General features: G+C 33.5%; 1 protein-coding gene across 1 annotated transcript in view; it reads left to right on the forward strand.

Annotated features, from left to right (window-relative positions):
* The window catches only part of LOC105486211 (N-deacetylase and N-sulfotransferase 4), a 291,093-nt gene that overhangs the window by 223,025 nt on the left and 44,901 nt on the right, over positions 1-23,167 (forward strand). The window lies entirely within an intron of this gene.

Consider the following 23,167-nt stretch of genomic DNA (forward strand, 5'->3'; position numbering starts at 1 on the left):
GACAAGACAATCCTAATCAAAACAAAACAAAACAAAACAAAAACTGGAGGCATCATGCTACCTGACTTCAGACTATACTACAAGGCTACAGTAACCAAAAATAGCATGATACTAGTACTAAAACAGACATATAGACCAATGGAGCAGAACACAGACCTCATAAATAACACTACTCATCTACAACCACATGATCTTCGACAAACCTGACAAAAACAAGTAATGGGAAAAGGATCTCTTATTCAGTAAATGGTGCTGGGAAAACTGGCTAGCCATATGCAGAAAACTGAAACTGGATCCCTTCCTTACACCTTATACAAAAATTAACTCAAGGTGTATTAAAGACTTAAATATAAAACCCAAAACCATAAAGCCCTAGAAGAAAGCCTAGGAAATACCACTCAGGACATAGGCATGGACAAATACTTCTGATTAAAATGCCAAAAGGAATTGCAAGAAAAGCCAACATTGACAAATGAGAGCTAATTAAACTAAAGAGCTTCCAGGCAACAAAAGAAACTATCATCAGAGTGAACAGGTAATCTAAAGAAGGGGAAAAAATGTTTGCAATCTACCCATCTGACAAAGGTCTAATATCCAGAATTTACAAGGAACTTAAACATATTTACAATAAAAAAAACAACCCCATCAGAGAGTGGACAAAGGATCTGAACAGACACTTCTCAAAAGAAGACATTTATGTAGCCAACAAACATATGAAAAAAAAAGGTCAACATAACTGATCATCAGAGAAATGCAAATCAAAACCACAATGAGATACCATTGTATGCCAGTCAGAATGGCAATTATTAAAAATTCAGGAAACAATAGATGCTGACAAGTCTGTGGAGAAATAGGAATGCTTTTACATTGTTGGTGGGAATGTAAATTAGTTCAACCATTGTGGAAGACAGTATGGTGATTCCTCAAGGATCTAGAACCAGAAAAACCATTTAACTCAGCAATCCCATTACTAGGTATATACCCAAAGGAATATAAATCATTCTACTATAAAGACACATGCACATGTATGTTTATTGCAGCACTATTTACAATAGCAAAGACATGAAACCAATCCAAGTGCCCATCAAAAATAGACTGGATAAATGAAATGTGCTACATATACACTATGGAATACTATGCAGCCATAAAAAGAAATGAGATCATGTCCTTTGCAGGGACATGGATGAAGATGGAAAACATCATCTTCATCGTTCTCAGCAAACTAACACAGGAACAGAAAATCAAACACAGCATGTTCTGACTCACAAACAGAAGCTGAACGTTAAGAACACATGGGCACAGAGAGAGGAACAACACATGCCACGGCCTATTTGGGGGGTGAAGGGAAGGAACTTAGAGGACGAGTCAATAGGTACAGCAAACCACCATAGCACACGTATACCTATGTAACAAATTGCATGTTCTGCAAATGTATCCCTTTTTTTAGAAGAAGAAATAAATAAATAATCTGCCCTCCCAGCTCCCATCCCAACAAAAAAAGAAAATTAGGAAGTAGATAGAGACACATTTCAGCATTTCAGCAGGTACAGTTCCTTCTTGGGCCCCCTCTTATCTCTGGTATACCCGTTTCTAACTCAATGCATACACACACACACACACACACAAATAATGAGTTAGTTGTGAGAGGCACAATGTATGTGAAAGAGTTTACTTGTATTATCATAAAAACTTAAGTGGTAGGGATGTAAAATAGGACATCTTTGATGGTCAGAAATATTGGCTACTTAGGTAAAATTTGTATGCAAAAGAAAGATAACATTTTACGTTTCTTAAAAAAGAATAAGTTGAGACAACTTGCACAAATAGATACTACGGCTAATAGAAACAATTTTTATTTACTTTTCTGCATGCACATTATATATCAAAGCACAAAATGTTAAAAACAATTAGTGTAGAAAAATATAAGCAAGCCAAAAGTACTAAGTAAATTATTTACAATACATCCAAGTATAAATAATGTACTTGGTATGTATTACCAACTCTTAAATTCCAAAAATAAATATTGAGTGATTATAAATATCAGTATGCCAGGGAATTTATAAGGATAGATAAAACTCAATTCTAATTTCAAGGAGCTTCCAATCCAATAGGAAAAATACTAGGTTTCACCAGGTAAAATTTTCCATTCTCTACCATTTTTGTCCTACAAAATGGCAATTTTATATGGTTCATCTAATATAACAAAAATCCCAAAACCTTGTGTATGGTGTAGGCATTAAGAGAAGAGTGAAGTGCTACAATTATTCATAAGTTGGGCTTGAAGATATAGTATTTCCAAAAATAAAATTGGAAATGTGATCACACATTTCCAGACAAGAGCATGTGTAAGGTGTAAAGAATGTTATGTTTGAAAGATGGCAATTAGAATGTTTTTGTATCAAAGAGTCAACACCTGGAACTCAAGGTTAAGGTTAGACCGTGAAGGGCCTCAAATAGTTTTGAAGCAACTTCAACTTTAATGAGAAAGTACTGAAAGCAGTGAACATTTCTGTCAGAGAAAGGCAGAGTTATGCTTGACTGTGATTAATGCAGTGTTTGGTGCTGAATGAATTTCTACAATAAAGATGGAAGTTGAGACCAATCAGAAGATTCCTGCAGTAGAGATAAAGAGACCTAAAAAGACTCCGTATTAGAATGATGGAAATACAAATAAAGAAGGAAAAAAGTACAGCAAGAAAAAATGGTAGGGTAGAATCAATAGGACTGGTAACTGACAGGGCATCTAGAACAAGGGAAAGAAATGAGTAAAACAGAGATTCTGAACTGGTTGATCTTGTGGAAGAGTTGGTTTGGAAAGAAAACCAAGAAATTAAGAAGAATGTGAAATGATCTAAGGATATTCAGTCAAAGAGGTCTTCATTTCAGATTGCACATGTACACTACAATTTTTAGCCTTGAAAGTAGTTGTGAATGCTTTAAGACAGGAATGGAAGCTAAGACCTATAATAATATTAGGAGAGGATATTATTAAAAAAAAAAAAAAAGAAAAGTCATATGTAGAACTCAGAGGACTTTTTGGGTGAAGAGAAGAAGAATCAATAAAGGAGAACCAAAGTGTGAACTGAGAGTTTATTATCACTTGTGGCAGACGAACACTGCAAAGACAAAGGAAAAGTCAACATTGTCAAATGGAGTTGAAGTGTCAAGTAAGATGAATCCCTCAAAATTTAGTAACTAGGAAGTCATTAGTGACTTTCAAATGAGGAGAGTGTTTCAGTAAGGTCAAACCCAAAGCCAAATACAAAAGAACTAATGAGTCAGTTCCTGGGGAAAACATGAAGGAATTTGAAGAAATCAGTCAGAATGAGGTAGCAGAAAGTTTGCATAACAGCTCCAGGGCGTAAGTCAATTTTAGCCTATTTTAGCATAAAGCCACTATATGATTGTAGGCAAATTGATAGTGGAGAGGTGGGAGAATAAATTTGTGTGTATCTTAAGAAAGGAGCAGGGAGTGATTAATTAATAGGAAAAAATTTCTGAGGACAAATGAGAGTACCACTAGAACACAGAGGATTAACTTTGAGTACACTATTCTATTCTGAAGAAGCAGGAAAAAAGAGAGAGAGGATAAAGTTAGAGTTTGGACATATTGGGAAAGAACTTGCAGAAATCTCTAACCATTGCTTAGCACTGCTTTCTATACTAAGATTGGAATAACAACTGTTATTTTTGTGGAAGGAAAGTTTATGCAGTGTAGTCAATCTCCATATATTTAGTGAAAATATTAGTGATAATGACATGAGAAAAAAAGGTGTTTAGAGATTTGTCCTAAAGTATTTCCTATTAAGGAATAAGGCAGTTGTATATGCAAGGCTTTGTGCATTAATGAAGTTTTAATAACATGCGATTTGCCACCTGTTATTATTTATTTAAAGTTGCTCTAATATTTTATTTATATTCTTAACTTACAGTCATTGTGATAACTATAATTGCATTAGATTTATAAATATCCTTATTCTCCAAAATACAACCTGGAAAATGGTACAAATGGGGAGTCTACAAAAAAAGATGTCAAGAGACTTTATAAGACAGAGCTTTCCATTGTTAACTACTCAAAATTTGTACACATGCATTAAAATAATGAAAAGACTTATCCATGGGTAAAATAAAAATTTGGAGTGATATAAAGCATTGGGGTTTCCAAAGAATAGCTTGAGAAAGGCACCAAGAGTTTTTCAGGCCCAACTTTGTCCCATCATGTGAATATATTATACATTCCAAAACACATTTTTTATATTCACTGTGAACCAAGTACTTTCCTTCTCACAGCAGAGCGTTATGACTGTATCATTATCCCCAATTTACAAATGCAGTCTCTGAGGCTCTGAGAAAATAAAAAAAATTCCCCATAGCCAACAGTTAGAAAACGATGAAGCCAGAAGTTAGACACAGGTGCATCTAATATCAAGCTCTGTACTTTTCTCCCCCCATTCAAGGCTGTCTCCCTGAAAGGTGCAGCTGCTTTATTTGAAGACAGCACGTAATGTTTCTGAAAGAAGCTTATGATTGATGTTTGCTTTGACATTTTCTAAAAATCTTTGTAAAGTTCCATAAGGATTATCAACCTTGCTGCACCTTTGCTGAACCAAAGTTTTGTGCTTTGTTCCAAATATGGCCTAACCTCAAATACTTTATTACCTAATGTGAACACAAGTTTTATTATCTCCGCCAGTGTGTTCATGTTCAGCATAGACTTTATGATCATGGTCTTCTGACTACTTTACTTAATATATTCTTCAAGGTCATCATCATTCTACTCTCCACTTCTTTGTTTGACATCTCTTTAATATTTGATAAGCAATAACCAGTTATATAATTTGTATATTCATCACCTGTCTAGAGTAAGTGGGATCAAAATCCACTTAATGTAAAATGCACTAAAATGAACAATTCACAAGTATCTTGGGAAGGCAGCCTGAAAGAATATCCCTGTTTTCCAAAAACAGAATTATGAATTAAGTATTTAACTTGGTCGCAAAGTAGGCAGCTTTTCTTTTGCTCAAACACATGCGCTTTTGTAAAATATAAAAATTTGGTTTGGAAATACATATGTGTGTATTTTATACCATCAAGGAAGTAGTCATTTAAGAAAGTATTGTAATATCTAGTGTTCCTACATATATATATGAGGAACTGATAGCTAAGCAGGGATGTATAGATGAGAACCTGGAGGTGGAAATAACCTTTAAAAAATAAGAATAAATAAGGGAAAGTAAAGCTAAAATGCAAATATGTTAGTGTTCTGATTCCCAAAGTATCAAAAAAGTGAAATAAGAAAAAAAAATGACTATGTGATTAAAACCCACTACCTATCATAGACTCCCATGGTCTCAACAGAAGAAATACTGATACCGTACTTCTTACGGCCAGAGTCATGGGCTACTCATTGAACTGATATAAGCAGTGACAAGGACAACAAAATTAAAGAGGTAGGATAAAATTTGTATCAAATGTAAGAAATAATTTATGGATTAACAAGGAGATATTAAAAAATGGTGCAGTGTACTTAGAACTATGGTTGAGAACATGAGCTTTGTAATCTCAAACTGCTCTGTTGTAAGCCTAATGCATTGCTGTAAGTTATGCAATTTCTCTGAGTTTTAACTTCTTGACCAGTTCATCCATTAAATGAGCATTATAAGGCAGTTGCAAAGACTAGCATATAAGAGCTACTTTGTGAGTGATAGCGAATTGACATTTTTAAACTTCACTTGTCCTTTCCATCAGTAACCAGGTAAATAAATGCTTTTAAGTTTGAGCCATACTGAATGAGCAGGTTGAAACTAAACTGTTTATACTTCTCAGGTATATTAGTTCTCCCTGGAATTGTATCACTTGTAGTAAGATTTAGTTACATTCTAAGATGAGTTCTTGAAGAAATATACAAAGGAAAGGTATCAATTTATATATTTTTTAATTAACTAATTAATTAATTAATTTTGAGATAGAGTCTCCCTCTGTCGCCAAGCTGGGGTGCAGTGGCACCATCGTGGCTCATTGCAACCTCTGTCCCTAGGTTCAAGTGATTCTCCTGCCTCAGCCTTCTGAGTAGCTGGGATTACAAGCATGTGCCACCATGCCCAGCTAATTTTTTGTATTTTTCTAGTAGAGTCAGGGTTTCGCCATGTTGGCCAGACTGGTCTCAGACTCCCGACCTCAAGTTATCCTCCCACTTCGGCACGCCGAAGGTATCAATATTTAAATGCAAAAATTATAAGACCTAATAGGACAACCAATTCGATAAGAAGAATCTATCTCCTTTTATCTATCATTAAAGACAGTGAAGAAAAACTTGAAATTATCTAGTGACTGCAAAGTGGAAAATTTGTTAGTAAATGTCGCCTTCTCCTGCTTACCAGTAGTCTAAAGGGTGAAAAAATTAAGTTGCATGGGGAAAACAAACTCTATTTTAATAAATAAATTGAATGTGCTCCAGATGAGCAGATGTATTAACTAACATTTAAAGGATTTTAAATGCCAAATTACTTTAAGCTAGATAGTTTGGGATTTCATAGAATAATTATTAAGTGGATCTGTGTGTGGATGTCTGTTTGTTTTTGTGCCAACAAGCAGACATCAATGCTTATAAGTTTTAATCGCATAACCTCTTCTGTGTAGCTGCAGCTGAATGTCAGTTTATCCTTGTTAATCAAAAACTCAGCACTAAAACTTACAGATGTATGACCAGGCAGACATCCTCTTAAACAATTCTGACACTTAAGCCCTGAACTCTTCTTCAGCATTATAATCTTCCCTTCCCTGATTCTTAATATAATTCAGATTAAAAGTCACAGGGGTACTAATTTCTATTTATCTGATTTCTTTCTGTATCACAAAAAAATCATGTTTTATTTCTGAGTCTATCAATTTTTACACTAAACAAAGAGTTTGCTGTTGCTTTCCAAAGTGTCTCACATTAGACCCAGATATTCTTAAAGGTCTTTATAAATAATCTAATTTCTCTCATTTAAAACCTGATTTTGAATTCAGATTCTTTAAGAATAAATCTTTAGCACATTGAGGAATATTGGATTTTACATTAGCCTCTTTTGTTACTGCATTGTTGTTTTCACAATCTGAAAGCCAAAGTGTAATTCACAATGGATTAGTGGCCATTATGTATCTCTTAAAAAGAAACTACATAGGTATATCTGCTAGATAATTTCACATATTCACTAAATGGCATAACTCCGTCTTACCTTTTTCAGTTTTCTCTGTTCTCCTGTGAGTTCGTTCGTTTGCAAGCAATTCATAAAGCTAAGACCTCTCTACTCCCACAAAAGAATTCAAAAATTCAGTTTGTTATTTTTCCAACAAGCAGACTAGGAGATCAGGAAATCTGAATAACCCAGCATCATGTACTTGCTGGATTTTTTTTCTCTCCATCACTTCTTCATTATTTATTCCTTATTTTCTTATTGAATAAAGCAGCATATAGTATCTCAGAATAAGAGAAATAAATTTTCCCATCAGCAAAGATTGGTTCTATAAAAAACTACGTGATAATGAGCACAACCACAAACTGTAAACAGATTTTTTTAAAATGTCTATAGTACTTCACAAATTAGAAAATACTTGGTGGTACACAAACTTTTTTTGTTATATTGGGTTTAAAACGTGATTGCTGTATCATAAATACTTATTTCTCACCATCATTAACTGGCAATTTGATATTTTCACAAGAAATAATGAATAACTTTCAGATGAACAATAAACAGCTACCGTAAAGTGTTTTCTGCCTCCATCCAAAGAGTTCCTCAATGAATTCAAGGATTACCTCTATACTTTGAAGTATTTGAAGTACACTCAGTTCCACTATATTCCAAGAAGGAAGAAGTAGGACAGCGACATAACTCAGCATTTCTTGACTTTTTCTACCACATAAGACAGTGATGCCCTGCACCTAGCCATTCTTATATTTTTCAAATACTTTCTTCAAAGTTTGAAAAACTGTCTGCCAATGACCTGAATTCACCTAACAGGCATGTTTTCTTTGGCAAATATATTATTCATCATTTTAAAATTGTAAACATATTAGCAAAATTTACATGAAATCTTTTGAAATATAGCATAACTTTCTGTTGGAGAGTAGAGAGCAAAAGGTGACTTCCCTAGTTCGATATTGACATCACTACTCCCTATTGTCTCAAACATGAATGTGATCTTTCTAGAAATGTGTACCTGTTTTTTGTATTTTTTTAATTCATAGGCTTTACCTGCTCAGTTATAACTTGATTGCTTGTCCCTTACATGCAACTGAGTTTGTGATTCCTGCTCTGTTTTCACTAGAAACTATACAGAGCCCAAGATAAAGATGTATAAAATTTATTTTAAAAATGTATAAAATTTATTTCAGATCCAGATATGCTCACAGTTAGTGGAAGAAATAATTAATTACTTAAAATACAATAAACAGTATCAGAAATCCATGCTTAAAATCCTATGGGAATACAGAAGAGAAAGAAAAAAAATCCACTTATATGTTGCCTGTATGACCATTCATTGAAAAAATATTACTAAGAAAACATTTAACTTTTTTGTCAAATAAACTGACATAAAAAATACGAGAAATCTATAAGGGCACCAAATTAAGGCACAGAAACAATTTTCAGGCATACAAATTACTTTGTTTCAGGACCAGTAAGGTCATGAATATATTATAAAAAGCATGGAATTCTGAGACCATTTGTCATTATTAAAATTGGTGCTCTGTCAACGCAAAATCTAGCTTTCAGCAATTATTTGTTACTGCAGCTGTTTGTTGAGTTACTATGTCCAAATATTCTAGGAGATCCAGCAGCAGTGAATGGACAATGTTTTTTAATCTATAATAGCAGACTATAATCTGTAATGGTAGACTGTCAGCATGTGACACATGTTCAACACTCAAATCTCAAAGAACTTGTGTGACAGATAACCAAGGATGGAGATGTTTTAGTACTGGGAAATGGACAGTTGACAGGAACACTTTTGTTCACAATGCTATTCATGTATTTAAAAATATAGCCTGTTGGCATACAGATCAGATTTTGACAACTCGGAAATTATCGAACATTTTGCTAGTATAATAAAAAGACTGAGACTAGCAAAACCCATATTTATATCAGCATACAAGAGAGTAGAAAAGAGGAAAAAGGCAGACAGGAGGGAAATACAGAAGAAAACAATTTTAGTTTCTCAGATCGTCTTATATATAAAGTGCAAAACCACTCTGAGCTTACTATCTCAAAATAGGGTCGGCCTCCAAACCAAATTCGTTTTAGCCGCCTGGTTCACTTTAATCAAAAATTTAATACCTCTATTTTTAAACATCATGATATGTATTTTGATAGTGTCGATCATGTATTTCAAAAAATGATTTATTCTAACATGCTTCATTTAGCATAAGCCGCAGAACCATTCATATGCTTTCTATGACTTCTTTACTAAAAGGCAATAAAGACAAAAAATGCACTTTCAAATGAGAAATTAATACTTTTAAAAATTAATTCAAGTCAACATTAGAAGTAAATATTGGTGTAACCTTTCTTAAAACAAGTTTTAACATAGATATAAGCATTATTTCTGTTGAGATGTTTAGACAAAACATTTTTAAAGGTGCTACATCACTGTGGAGACTTAAAGAACTATTATTAGAACGTATATGGTATATAAGTTTGTTGAGAACTCTCACGTGTGCTACATTGAACCCTACTTCCTCTAAAGTAGGGAATTTTGTAAGATCCCTTAGCCAGAATTTATAATTCTCTAGCAGTTTTCAGTTATAAGAAGATTATAGATGTTTCAAGCTAAAAACTGCAATTATAAACACAAATAAAGTTTTTTCTTCTCCTCCCAGTGCTATCTCTTCCTGCCTCCCCAGCAGCTTGGAGTTGGTATGGGTGCACACATGCATGTGTGGATAAGTGTGCAAGTTAGTGTGTTCAAGTTCGATATGAGAGCGTAATAATGTGTGTATGAACAGATGAGTGAGTGCGCAAAGTCCAGCGTCAGCTCTGGGCAGCAAATGTACTCATTATCATAATAATCTTTCTCATTATAAGTGGGGTTTTCTAAAATTAGTATAAGCACCCTGGCATTCTTTTGATCAGTGTGAGCATGGCATGACTTTCTCTAACTCTTGACTTCTAATTCATATGAGTCTTTATTTTGTAGGGAGTGTCTTGCAGACCAGGGGTCCCCAACCCTGTAGGTGAGTGGAGGGCGAGCTAGCACTACAACCTGAAATATGCCTCCTGTCAGATCAGTGGTGGCATTAGATTCTCATAGGAGCATGAACCCTATTGTGAACAGAGCATGCAAGGGATCTAGGTTGCGGGCTCCTTATGAGAATCTAATGCCTGCCGATTATCTAAGGTGAAAGAGTTTCATCCGAAACCACTCCCTACTTCCCCCTACTCTAACCATCCATGAAAAAGTTGTCAAAATTGTCTTCTTGGTCCTTGGTGTCAAAAAAGTTGGGGACCACTCTTATAGACATCAAATATCTGGATCTTGTTTGTTTTCTTAACTTATGTATTTAGACAGTTTATGATTAAAGTGATTATTGATACGGTTGAATTATTTATACCAGTTGTATCTGTTTTCTACTTTTTGCATTTGCTCTTGCTCTTTCTGTTTTGACATTTCTGGTTTTAATTGAACATTTTATAGAATTCCATTTTATCTCTTCTTTTAGCACATCAATTATATATTATTTTAATCTTTCTACTGATTGCCCAGAGTTGACAATATACATTTTAAACTAACCTAGACAACTTTAAAATAACAGTATACTGTTTCCCAGATAGTGCTGTAGTGCAGGTCCCTTATAACTCAAGATCCCCAATGCTTCCTTGTCATTTCTTAGGCCATTTCTGTTAATCATTTTACTTACGTGTATGCTATACTCACCCAATGCATTACTTTTATTGCTGTATACAGTCATCTTTTAGATTAAGAATAACAATATAATTTTACCTTTATTCCTTTAAACACATTTTCTTTCATGTTGATTTAAGTTTCTGAACTGTATCATTTTTCTCTGCCTAAAAAGCTTCATCTGACTTTTCTTTTTTCAGGGCAAGTCCACTGACAAAGAAATTCCTGTTTTTTGTTTGTCTATGAGTATTTATTTCTCATTCTCTTTTGAATAATAACTTTGTTGGATATAGAATTCCAGATTGGTAGTTTTTAGCTTTTAACATTTTAAATATTTTATTCCACTCTCTTATTGCTTGCATGGTTTCATATGAAAAATTCCCTGTAATTCTTGTCCTTGTGTGTCAATAGGTAATGTTTCTTTTTCCTCTGGCTTTCTAGGTATGTTTTTGTTTGTTTATTTGTTTGTTTGTTTTTGTATGTTTGTTTGGTACTTATCCTGCTTGGTGTTCCCTGAGCTTCCTGGATTTGTGATATGCTTTATGTCATTAATTTTAGAATATTTTCAGCTGTCATTACTTTAAATTTTCTCCTGCTCCACTCTCTTTTTTCCTATTCTGGCATTACAGATATATTACAACTTTTGATATTGCCCCTTACTTCTTGTATGTTTATTTCTGTGGTCTTCTTCGTTTTTTTTTTTCTCTCTTTGTACTTTAGTTTGGGAAGTTTCTCTTTACCTCTCTTCAAACTCACTAATTTGTTCCCTGGTCATGTTGAGTCTGTTTATTAATAACTGACTGACTAGTTAACACCAGTTCACTAAGTATATGTCCAGTGTGGCTGACACTCAAATGCTGCACTTCTCAGGGAGGCCTATGAAGTTCTTCAGGAATCATAACAGTGATGTTTTCTACCCATATCCTATCGCACAAGTATACTCAACTCTTTTTGCCCCCTTGAGGCCCACATGTCATAAAGCCTCTTACTCATTGAGATCGCTTGCTTTGAGGGGAATCTTCTTGCTTGAAATTATGTGCAAAATAACTCGAGTGAAGATACTTTCCCTAGTGTCACCCTGATCCACAAGAAATTCATGTGTTTTGTCATGAAAAGCTGTTTGATCCAGAGGAAAACTTAAAAAAAAAAAATCCTTCTAAATTATTAATAGGAGAGGGAAGAGAGGAAACGTGTGAGAAAATTTTGATCCTTTTTTTTCTTCTTTTAAAACAACACACTGCATATCCCTTCCTTCATTGTTGTCACTTATCAGAATACTCCCTTGACATTTGAGGGAGCAGAAAGTATATGAGTTTTGTAGAATTAAAGAAAAATGTCTAAGTAATTGTCAATGCTTCCTAATGCACTTTGGTAGAAACTTTAAAATGTACACTTCAATATGTAAACATATTTTTAGTATGATCTACTTGTAGTCATACTGAATTGTTTAAAATATTATAAAAGTATATTTTGGAAGATTGAAACTGTTACTAATGTAAAGAAAGCACATTGGGAGATCATTTCAATCCATGTCTTCCAATCATTACAAACATGTCTCTTATGCCACTGCTCTTTGATTCCATTTATTTGGCAAATACTCAAGGCTAGAATAATTCAGCTGTCTGTTTCCTCCAGACCTATAACTGGCTTCTCATTGGTGTACTGCTGGAGAATAGCATGCAGATTAGAGGCTGTATAAATTTATATGGGCTCATCTGGACCCTCAGAGCAGCCGCAGCATGTTTCTGTCCTCCCTTGTTAGCTCACTGTGTGGTTCCTGATAGTCACTATTTTGAGGTTTCTGTTCCTCTCAATCTTTTGTTTCGTTCATCACTTTATTGTTCTCTATTTAGGTGAAATTACTCCAGTTTCTATCCAGTCACCTAAGCCAGAAACCTGAGTATCCCTTTGATCTTTCCTTTTTTTTTCATCCCTGACATCAAATCAAATACAGATCATTGGAGATTCAATATCTTAACATATTTCGAATCTCCTTTTTAATTTCCCTCCTTTCCCATTGTCACTGTTCAATTAGTCATCACTTCTCAATTATACACCTACAGCAACCTTCTAAATGACTCCCCACCTCCAGTCTTCACTCTTCTTCATAAGACAGTCAAGATCTAAGAATTTGTAAAATCCATATCTGACTGTGATCCCTCCCTACTCAAAATCCTTCAATGGTTCCTTATTGCTCTTAGGATTAAAGTCCAAGCCCTCAACAGTTTAAAAGATTTATATGAGCTTGTCTCTTTCTTTTCCTTTCATGAACCACATTGTATAACTTTTAGTTTCTAGAAGGCACTGTGTTGCCAATTGCTTTTCACTATGCGTTTCTGTCTAATCCATAATCTCAGCCCCACTCCTACTCCAACCCACCATCTCACTTTAAGTTTCTCTGCTCTTCCTTGAGACCTTAGTTCCCATGTTTCTGTTTCAAGAAGACCTCTGCAAGTCTTAGATCAGTGCCCTGCCCCAAGCAGCTGTGTGATATTATAGAACAATAGAATTTCCATTTCACATTGTATCATAATCTGCTGTTCTCTTTTTTGTATTCCCATTTGACCCTAAGCATCTTTAGGCAAAACTATGGATAATTTATTTAGTATTATATCTCTAGTTTCTTATATACTGTCAGGCACCTATTAAGCATTTAATAAATGTTTCTCAATTGGTTGATTGCTTGAATAACTAAATGTGACATTATTTTCTTCACTGAAAACTGTTGAACTCTATTTGAGGCTGTCAGTGAAGCTTACACTGATTACTAATGGACATGTTTTCTCCACCCCGTGGCTGAACTGCCCATGATGATTCCTGGGGTTATGAATTTGCACTTCAGTGACTTTTATGTGGCATCATTGCAACATGGTTGAAAGGGAGATTTAATCTCTTAAAAACAGTAATGGTAAATAACTCAGATGGAAAGCAGCTTTGGTTGTCTCCCATCATATAAAATTGGGAGATCTTTGTTGAAAATCAGGGTATTCTAAAATGCAGTTGCCAGGACATCTAAAATCCCAGTTCTGACTTGCCTACTAAAAGAAAACAAAACACAAATATATGCAACAACTATATGGTTGTGAGCATGTGTTGCCTTTTAATGACTAAGCCTTTATTAATGTACAAGAAAAATGGAGAGTAAAGCGTCTGCTCACTGAAATATAGCAGGAGCCTTCTGTTCTCAGTTAGAACAGCTGCCCTATTTACTGCTGCTTTGACAAAGTCACTGCCCAACATCTCTATTCAGGAAGATCGGTGTTTACACCCTAGCCGGTCTTGAATCAAAACAGTTCTGATTTGTTAATAATGCACTAACCAAATATTATGATGGGAAAACTGGGACACTGGTAAATAATCAGATGCAGAATGGAACTTCAGTTGCATTTAGTCTGATAATGGAAATGGCAAACACAAATAAAAAATGTAATTTAACAATTCATTGTATCCTGTTAAATGCCAGCTGTTTTCAGGGTTTTAGGATAGTGTTTTGTTTTTCCCCTCGTGTTTTCAGACCTTGGGGAATAACTGGAAAGCTATTAAATTACTCCATATTTTCTGCTGGCAAAGAAGTGTATGTTATCAAGGATTTATTTGTTCATTCAATAAATATTTTTTGCATACTTATTATATGCCAGGTATTTTACTATGCATTGAAGATACAGCAGTAAACAACAGCACCAGAGTTCCTGTATTCAAGGAGATTAAAATGTAACGTGAGACTGAGAGAATAGCTGATAAATACCCAAACAAATACATAATATGTCAGGTAGTGAGTAGCCTGAAGGGCAAGGGAATGGGGAAGACGGATGGGGGTGCTCTTTGATTTAGGTGTGTAGAGGAGGGGCAAAACAAGGCATCACCTCATCATACTACCCTTGAGTAGTGTCTGCTTCTCAAATCTACTAATTGAACTTTTAAAAATGAAACAAAGGATTCCATTTAACAATCTCTTCCTATATTGATTTTTAACTGCAGCTGTCAGAGGTGATTCTGATGGATAAAACTTGCATGTATTAGGATTAAGTTTTAGTGTCTTATTACACAGCCTGGGGACTATAGTGAATAATAATGAATATTATACTTCAAAATAGCTAAAAGAGGATTTTAAATGTACTAATCACAAAGAAAGGTAAATATTTGAGGTAATGGATATGCTAATTAGCTTGATTTGATAATTCCACAATGATGTATCAAAACTTCACATTGTACTTCATAAATATACACAATTATTATTTATCAATTAAAAATGAAATAAAACTTAAAAATAACACAAAGACTACAAAAGAGTTTCATTTATTAGGTATCAAAGTTAGTCATTTTCACTCTGGTATACATGTATCCAAAATTTTCTGGTTTAACCAGAAATTATATCATCATAGGCCTTGGTATATACGAATGACAGCAGAGGAACAAAGAAACACTGGTTTTGCTTACAAAATATATTATCTATTAGATATAAATAAAATAAGTTACATTATATTTGATATATTAATTATTCTAAATTTATTTTAACTGAATATCCATGGTGATAATATACAATGTTTTTCATTTTATAAAATGTTTTGGCATACCTCAACTCATTTGGGCATCACAACAAACCTGTAAACTAAATTATTGTTTTCATTTAGCCATAGAGATGTCTGAGATTCAGAGAAGTTAATTGATACAGTAATGAAGAGCCAGTTCTCAGGCATAGGCATTCTAATTCCAAATTTCATGTTTGTATTGTTCCATTGTGTGCAAATCAAAACAATATGAATATTATAGCAGTCTGATTTTTTTATATTTTCAGATTTACGAAATACAAACTTCTGGAATATTTTAATCAATATCCTTTTTTATTTTTTAACTCTTTCATTGCTATTATTTTCTTCATGAAGCCCGCTCCAAATTAATAACCAAAAACTTAGTTTCTCACACACCCAAAAAAATATTTCCTTTTAACAGTCAAGGATATGGGATGTTACAACATCAACTAGGAATAGTGATTAATTATAAATGCTTGTGATGATGCGCATCTTATATGAAACCACAATGAAAGTCACATGGAGCAATAGAGCTCCTGTGCTTAGGGAAGTAGCCTGAGTGGAAAGATCAATAACTGAAATTTATTGTAAGTGGAGATTTAAAGACATGAACTAAACAATTCTTAGTAGCCTAACCTTTTTACTGCTCATCTGACCTACACATGGTGAGATGTGTTTGATTCTGGAGCTTTTCTTCGCTTCCTTTTCTCCCTTCCTTTTTCCTTTCATTTCTTTTTTCTCTTTCTTTCTTTCTCTTTCTTTCTCTCTCTCTTTCTTTCTTTCTTTTTCTTTCTTTCTTTCTTTCTTTCTTTCTTTCTTTCTTTCTTTCTTTCTTTCTTTCTTTCTTTCTTTCTTTCTTTCTTTCTTTCTTTCTTTCTTTCTTCTTGCTTTTCTCTTATTCCTTTCTTTCTTTCTTCCATTTTCTTTCCTTCTTTATTTTTTCTTTTTCCTCTCCTCTTTCTCTTACTTCTCATTTTGTTTGTTTGTTTGTTTGTTTGTTTTTTGAGACAGAGTCTTGCTGTCACCCAGGCTGCAATGCAGTGGCGTGATCTCGGCTCACTGCAACCTCTGCCTCCAGCGTTCAAGCGATTCTTCTGCCTCAGCCTCCTGAGTAGCTGGGACTGCAGGCACCCACTACCATGCCTGGCTACTTTTTGTATTTTTCGTAGAGACGGGGTTTCACCATGTTGGCCAGGGTGGTCTCGAACTCCTGACCTTGGGTGATCTGCCAGCCTCAGCCTCCCAAAGTGCTGGGATTACAAGCGTGAGTCACTGCACCTGGCCTATTTCTCCTTCTAAATGTAGTTCTTAGAGGAATAAATCTTGAAACATCTACCTAAATTAATAAAGTGTATCTCTTTGAAATTGGAAGATCAGAGTTACTTTTTATTTTTAGAACACATTTCTTAGTGGAAATCTATTATTATGTTCCATTGTGAAAAAGCTTGGCATTTGCTTTTAGTGCTGCAAGAGAATTAAAATATTTCCAAGTGAAGCAATCATTTCTTTCTTCAGTACTTGTTATCTTGAAGTGTCTAGAGTCAGTAATCAGCTGAAATGTATGTGTGTGCATAGATATACATATTGAAATATCAAATTTTATTTTCATTTCCAAAAAAGTAAAAATATGTAAGTGATATTTTAGATTTAATCCATTCTAGGAAAAGCTTATGAAGAAATATCATTAGTTGCAATATAGAGTTGTTATAAATAAAATTTACCAGGTAAATAAAATAATAGAAGATGAAACAGAAAATAGATGGAAGTTTGATGAATTTGTCACCAAAGTTCTGGGAGAACCATGGAATAAGAAAGAATACTGATTCTAAATTCCTATGTCCAGCTTTGCGCACACACGTGTGTGTGTGTCTTAATAACACTTAATGTAAGAACTATTCTCTTAACAAATTATTAAGTGTGCAATCTGCTTGTTGACTACTTTGAATGCCGGATTTGCTAGAATTCCCTATATAACCTCAGATAGGCCACCTGAAACCCTTGATCCTCATTTCCTTTTCTCATAAATAAGATAGTTTCTTAGTTCCTAGTAACACAACAAAAGTGCACATAAAACCACTTTGTAAAGTTATATAAGTAAATTAACATTAACATTCAACAACATAATATGTTAAGATCAATCATTAATCAATGATTCGTTGGAGTGTTTCGTTTTTAAAAAAACAAAGTGATGTATCCAAATAGTAGACTACAAGCTGAGAGCCATTTTTAGATTGAGCGAAAGATTAATATAGTTATATTAGGTTTGGACAAACTTTCCTTACTTTTGATATCTAAGAACATAGATGTTAACGTTTACCAAGTTATTAGTTGCCCAGGCCTGAAGAGTTGCCTAAAACTGGGTTGCCTACAATTATTACCAATAGTTATGTGTGTTTAAATCAAGAAGTGTTATTGGGACTCATATTAGTAATGCTAAGCCTAGTCTGACTCTTAATATCCCTTGTGTGGTTCCAGACTATTTTTAGAATAAAATAAAGACACAAAATTACCTTTTATAAGAAAAATATGAGTACAATGCCAAAGCCCATCAGATGAGCCATCAGGGATGTATTTCCCTATATTCCATCTACCTTCACATTTTATGAGAACTAAAAGCATAATCAATAATTTAACAAGCTAATGGACATATTTTTAAACACAATTGAACTATTCTGAAAAGCAGCACGCTGTCAAAGCCACAGAAGCAAAAATGGAAACTGCCTGCTAATATTTAATACCTATCTTGAAAAATACTGTGCTGCAGCATGAGCACAAAGCAAGCTGCCCTAAAACAGGGTGCCTCTCTCCTTGCTCTGCAAAGCAGCTATCCAACAGCTCTGCAAAGCTGTTGTTTCCTTCTGTGTTTGTGATTGTGCATTTTTTTTTCCTAGGAACCAAATATCTGACTATTCTGTAAATGATTTGACTTTTAAAGGCACTGTAAGGCACAGGACTAAATACCCAAATATTCAATGTGTACTTTCACTAAAAATGTATGCTCTAAAAATGATTTTTAATTCCAATTTAAAAATGCTGTATAATATATTCTGGCTACTGATATTCGTGATCATACAGTTTACAATACCATTCTATTTGTCACACGAGTAGCAAAAGCAAGGAAACTCTTCTGGTCTTGGCAGTGAAAATATTCTAACTCAACTTGGAGAGTAATGCTTCATTCTGTGGATAAAATAAGACCTTTCACTTTTATTTTGATCTTCCCTTTTTTCTTCTCTTCTTATATTTTGGATATTGGCAGCTTCATAAGACAAAAACAAAATGTTAAAAAGAACAATTAATTGTATAATTTTTAATTAAACACTCAGGGGGATAACCAGTTGCCTAATTTATTTACCACCATTCCATTTGTCCTATGACAGTGTGTTTACCCACAGTTAAGGATTATCCATAAAGTTCAATTATATTTACTCAATTTCCTATCATCAAGATTTATACATTATAATACGTAAAGCTTCCTTTTTCCTTGAACTTTAGATACATCATTAAACAGATTTATTTCATAGGTAATGTCTTCCCACATTTTGAATATATGTATTGTATCTGACAATCAGGTTATGAAAAACTGCTTATATTTCTAATGAATAGACTATGAACGTGCCCATAACGTTGCTTGTATATTTTTACAACAGATAAGAAAGTTTAGACTTGTTTTATGTTTGGTTATAATGAAGTTGAGAGCCTTGAGAGTTGAGGGAGAAACATAGGTAGAAGTGCCAACAACAAGATAAAGGCAGTCCAGAGTGCTTGATGACAGAAGCAATGGCACCCAGACCTCGGTGCCCTCTTGGAAAGCCTGCTGCAATTGGCCTACTGAAATTAGCACTTACTGAATATCTTATTCTCCAATGCGTCCATTGAACAAGATGTCCTTTCCTGTCCTTTTCATATGAAAGATGAAGCTCTGCTTGTTTGAATCAATGCATATCTCTGAGCGGCAATATTTCAAGGTTCAGGAGGCTGTATATATAAACCATTTTTATCCATGTAGTACTGTCATACTTTCCGCAGATGATACTTTTGGGAGTACACTATTGAAACAGATTATTTTTAATATGCAATAAGAAAATAATAATCAAAATAAATATATTAAAAAACAAAATAGACAGTAAAAAATAGTAGCAACATAAGTCTGTGAAAAATTATTTGCTATCTCATACCACATGTCTTTTGAATTCTCTTATTTATGCCTCAACAACATCCATTTTTAATTTGTCTTATACACTTAACACTCTCTGAAATAGGTTTTATTTTGTTTGTTTAAAGAAGCCATTTGCCCAGAAATGCTAAAACTCTTAAAATGCTCTGTCTGCACAATAGGTGATTTTAGCAAGCCAGATATGCACAGTTAAGCTGTGCTTGCAGAATTGTTTTTCTTAAAGTGCAACCAATTGACCATATACCAGCACTAATTTGTTTCTAACCAGTAAGGCATGTGCACATGTTGTCCCATACAACAGTGATTGCAACCAATATGGACAGGGTGCTTGTTTTTATTCTCAGTAAAGGAAAATTTAAATGCAGCAGCATGCCTCAGCTTAGAACCACATATCTCCAGACTCTGCTTTCTTTCAAAGACAAATTTTCCATTTGCCCTGCATTCAGTTTTACCCTTTTTTTTTTTTTTTTTTGTCATCAAACAAAGCTTATCCTCCTAAGAATGTTCTGGAAAAATGACTTAAAATCACTCTGCTACAAAAATCTTTTAAAAGTCTACATTAATACCCTAACGAAATGATAATATACATCTGCTTATGATATAAAAATACTCTTTACGATACTCTCAAAGTAATATTCTTATTTATAATTTTGTCAGACTTTAGACTCTCACAGGTGCCTTACAATTCCTTCTTAAAATAACAATGCTAAGAGGGCAGGTGGTAGATTTCTAGGACATTATTATATTTCTTCAGGCATTTAGCTGGCAGCCTGGTTTTCATACTATTTTCAGTCCTGGGAAACCATAATTATCCTGAAGCATGCTACTTACACTGTCTTATTTCTTAATTACAGCAGTGACATGAGATAAATGCATACTTAATGGGATCAAATGCATATTATTTTGTGGTGATTATCAAGAAGTTCTCATGACAACAGTGGCAATTATATGGTCATCAACTACTGATACCATGCTATGTTACAGAAACTCTGTAACTAAGTCCCGCCAAGAGGGAACTTTCTATTTGAGATAAAAGAATTTAAGGGTGAGAGATTGGCCAATTTGACATTGGATAGTGTTATGTTTATATAATTTATCTAGGTAGAAATTTAAGTTAAACCCCTAAATATTAGTTGATACAATGATTTTACTTGAGCTTCACATGGAATCATTTAAAATTTTTAAATGTTTTAAATTTTACTTGAGATTCCATATGAATCTCAATTAAAATCATTGTCAAATAATATTTAGAGGTTTAACTCAAATGTAAAGGGATTAAGAGGCTTAACTTAAGGGGTTTAACTTAAATTTCTACCTAGATAAATTAAATAAATAATATTTTTTAAATATCTATTGTCTTTTTTGATGATTCAAATAAAATATTTGAATATATTCCAAGGATAAAAAATGGAATAGAAATATGATAGCAGTGATATTGTCTTCAAAGATAAATTTGCAGCCTATTAGTAATATTCTTCTCAGATGCTATAATTCACTGTCTTAAAAGATTTCATTTAAGGTTTCCAAACTATTTTTTTCATTCCAATGTAAAAAGAAAAATAAAAACTTTAAGCTGCCAAGATAATACTTACATAGTTTTCTACTGCCTTCTATAAAAATATGTTCTTTGTCTTGCTTTTTTGTTGTTGTTGAAAAGGGCAAAAGGAAAAAATGATGGATGTCAAACTCAATGTATATACATATTTTGGCGAAAGTTTCAGTTACATGTCGGAATTGGGAATCTGGCTGCCTGGGTTTAAATTCCTACTCTGCCACTGACTAGATGTAGAACTTGAACAAGTTGCTTAACTGCTCTGTGCTTCATTTTCTTCATCTGTAAAAGGAGACAATAGCAGTAGTTACCTGTAACAGCGTTGAGAGGATTTAATTATTTCATCTATGTGAAGGGCTTGTAATCCTGCTTAGTACATAGTAAGCAAGCACTATATGAATTTTAGCTATGATTTTATGTAAGTTAGGGACATTAAAGGCACATTCTCTTCTCTACCTTCTACCATGATGAGGTGTGACTTTGATCATTTTAACAGGTTTCCTTCAGATATTTTTTTCAGTATTCTAGTATGACACATAATAGAGAATGTGTTTTCTACAATAAAAAGGGCATTCAAACAATGAATTGATATCTATCAGATTGGTCAGTGTAATATTGATCAGTGACATATATGCCTGTATTTGTTTAAATGATTCCATATGAATCTCAAGTAAGACCATTTTATCAACTAACGTTTAGGTGTCTTTAACGCATAGAGGGGTTTTAACTTACAGTGCCTTGCCAGAGTAGATTTTCTAAATTCTGGTACAAGGTAATGCTTCTATTATTTTTTAAGATAAAAGACCTCCTCTTTAGACATTTACAATTATCCAGTGACATATTAGATCATGGGAACAGAAGGTCTGCGTATAGTCTTTATTGCATGGCTAATATCTAACCAGGTGTCAATAAAATTAACATTGGAATAGTTCTGCAAACCCATTTTATTTCCAAATAACCATACCAAGAAACATAAACCCTTAAAAAAAGTGTCAGCGAGTTTTCATACAAAATATTAGCCATGAGACACTTGACTTTTCTTCTATATTATTTTTCTGTTCATCTTCAGATGTTACATTTGTTCTAATATTATTATTTATAACCTTATTTTAGCCTTGCATTTCTAATAAAGTTAATAAATTATTTCATTATAATATTTGGGTTGTTATAAAACATTTACAATATAGATCAATACAGTAAATAGTAAAATGAATTTTTAAGATAATTAAATTTGAAAATATTATGAGATTGAGGAACAAATACAAAATTATGCTTGTCACAAAGTAATGAACTCTCTTTTTTATGAGTTGCATAAACAATCTCTGCAATTTAAATCAGAATTTTGCAATTTCTCTTTTATTTAGTATTTTTTAAAATCCCTGCTACAATGCCTAATTAACTAAATATTAGATAATGTTTGTAATAACATTTGAATTTTTGGTTGCTCTTTCAATACCAAGTAATCTAATTTCACTTTTTCTTTGTCTATGATACACAAAAGAACAACACTGAAATGCCATGATATTTTTAGGGTTAATATTGGGGTATGAAAAGTTGTAAAAGGATTAATGAATGGGGAAGAGTTTCTGGCTAAATGCAATCAGTTTCTGTGCAAACATTTACAGTCTCTACTGCAATAAAATTTGTTTAATAAGACCACAAAGAAACACGTTTTCTTGAGTCTGATTCTATTTCAACCTGTACACATATCTACACCAGAAAAGTTCTGGAAAATTTGTTTAATTTTAGAACAGGTCTAATATTAGTTCTTCACTGGTCTGAAAGTTACTAGATTGAATTTGATGGTATTTGTTCCACAATAAGCAAAAGTGAGATGCAAAGTAACACTATACTTCTGAAGAACAGTGAGGAAATGACACTCTCAATTTCAATTTTAATTTTAAAAGTGAGTTTAAGTGTTATTTTGTGATTAAAATTAAATGTGTGGCTTTCCACTTAAAAAGATCATTGTACTTCTTGTGAAATTCCAAAGTGAGGCGAAGTGCTGCCTGGGGCTTGTACTGCTAC

This window comes from Macaca nemestrina, chromosome 3 (assembly GCF_043159975.1).
Source record: "Macaca nemestrina isolate mMacNem1 chromosome 3, mMacNem.hap1, whole genome shotgun sequence".
NCBI lineage: Eukaryota > Metazoa > Chordata > Mammalia > Primates > Cercopithecidae > Macaca > Macaca nemestrina.